Raw genomic sequence first — 2,330 nt, 5'->3', positions numbered from 1 at the left:
AACACATAACCCTAAGATTCAACTGCTGTTGGTATGAGTCTCCTTAATTAACTCCATTTAAGAGAAACTCTTGCTCAAAGCCTGATACATTTTGGGATCTGTCTTGCAGGAAAAAATCTTGGAATGGCAGTTAGGAGTAGTCCCTAGTGCGGATCCTTTTCCACGTTTTGCTTTGCTCCCCTTTTTAAAAAGGATCAAGTAGATTGAAACAAGTCCCCCTGGGAAGAGTAAGAATCCCTATGGGAAGGCAGTGAGGAGTACTAACGCTCTTTAATTTCCTCTCCCATCTCACCTCCTTCCAGGCTGCCCCTTAACACCTCTGCAGGGCTTCCTTCTCTTGCATAAACCCCTCAAATCACCTTAAGAAGTTTTTCAGAACAAACAGTTGCAGATAGTGAAGTAGAGAGGTCAGGGCCACACATGCAGCTAACAGCAAAAACATCACCTTTTATTTTAGATTTTAACAGCTGTTTCAGACCTCTTCAATGCAAATTTCGCAAATCATCTGCAGTTCCGTGTGTCAACCAAGCCCTACACAATCAACCATTTCTTTTTAAAATGATGCAATATGACAAACACAAGAATCTGAAGCACTGATTGTATACACTGGGGATAGATTGTTTCCACTTCGTTTCCTCCAGCTTGGTGCATTCTGCCTTCAGTCAGAAAAAAGATGAATACTCTGTGTTACATATTTGATGAGATCCTGCTTATCTTTATAGTTAAATGGCAAGCTTTAGGAATTTACCCAAATTCCTGGATGTGCATGTATTCACACAGCCAAATGTCATTCAAGACACTTCTCTGGGTCCAAGTGCCAAAGTTGGATGCCCCAACCCTGGCAGAGTACAAAGCCAGGTTAGATAAAGCCTTGAGCAATGTGGTCAGGTAGGAGGTGTCCCTGCCCAGGGCAGGGGATTGGGGCTAGATGATCTCTAAGGTCCATTTCAACCCCTTAACATACCATCATTCTATGATACATCATCCTATGTTGATGTGAACTAATTCTTCAGGACAAGTGCTAACTGATTTCTTCAGATCACTGCTTAAATACAAGACATGTTGCAATGAAGTAGATGCTACTTTTCAGAGCAAGAGGTCTAAGGTTTTACTGCCTTTCCCATTCTGCATGTGCTGCAGAGCTGAAATATCTCCCTCCTACCTGGACAGGATAACATGGTGACTTGCATGTCTTACCAAAGAGATGCGACAAGATGCATGTCCCACCTTTGGCACAGAGAGAAGGACAAGCAGTTGCTCTGTACAACAGAACTGGGCAGGAAAGACCTTCCTCCTCCCTCTTCTTTACAAAACTGAGTCCAAAGCACAGGCTGGGACCAGCCACTCTTATCTGTTGTGCTGGAATGTGCCTCAGACTTGCTCAAATTCATTTCTCTTAGATTGGACATTTGAAAGGGCAAAGATTTAAGTATGGCACAGTCTTATCTAAGACTGCCTAATGGGCAAACCCCAAATTACCTGCAGTGGGGCTGAGGTCACTTGGCCTCTTCAGCCTGGAGAAGACTGAAGGGAGAACTCATCACAGCCTGCAGCTTCCTCGTGAGGGGAGGTGCAGAGGAGCCCTGATCTCTCTGGCAACTAGTGACAGGACCCAAGGGAATGGTGTGAAGTTGTGTCAGGGGAGGGTTAGGCTGGATATTAAGAAAAGATTGTTCCCCCAGAGGGTGGTTGGGCACTAGAACAACTCCGCTGGGCAGTGGTCATGGCCCCAAGCCTGACAGAGCTCAAGGAGTGTTTGGACAATGCTCTCAGGCACATGGTGTTGAGGTTGGGGTGTCCTGTGTAGGGACAAGAATTGGACTGGATGATCCTTATGGGTCCCTTCCAACTCAGGACAATCTGTGATGCTTCAACAACTGTTATTCAGCTCAATTTAGACATAGCAGCAACTGTTTTATGCAACCAAAGAAATTTAAGTGTCTGAGTAAGCCAACATGAAAACTGTGGTGTCTAATTAGCTCAAGAAAAACAGCCTTACAAACTGCTGGTGTGGGCACTAAAATTCAAATTCCTCCTAACTAGAAACATTCCTAAATTCCTTTGTAAAACTAGACCTTACAGGCAAATGGGTAATAAATTAATTACTTTCCACATCCAGAGGGTTTTTTAAAAGGTTGTTATGACAAGGCTACTCAAGTGAGTATGTTATGAACACCTGAACAATGCCTCTTCAGTCCAGAAACCAAAAAAAAATTCCCTTCCTTACTACACTGAAGCAACAGAATGACCTGTACCAAGTGATCTAAATGTAGCAGCAATAAATTGTTAATCTCTTCTGTCTACAAAATAACTTCCCAGTTAACAGAGGA

General features: G+C 43.5%; 1 protein-coding gene across 1 annotated transcript in view; it reads right to left on the bottom strand.

Moving 5' to 3' along the window:
• The window catches only part of UVRAG (UV radiation resistance associated), a gene marked incomplete at its 5' end in the record, with an annotated part of 28,727 nt that overhangs the window by 1,503 nt on the left and 24,894 nt on the right, over window positions 1–2,330 (bottom strand). The gene's annotated exons all lie outside the window — the stretch shown is intronic.

The sequence above is a fragment of the Acanthisitta chloris genome, unplaced genomic scaffold, assembly GCF_000695815.1.
Source record: "Acanthisitta chloris isolate BGI_N310 unplaced genomic scaffold, ASM69581v1 scaffold1928, whole genome shotgun sequence".
Classification (NCBI taxonomy): domain Eukaryota; kingdom Metazoa; phylum Chordata; class Aves; order Passeriformes; family Acanthisittidae; genus Acanthisitta; species Acanthisitta chloris.
This window is presented reverse-complemented; position numbering and strand designations above follow the sequence as displayed.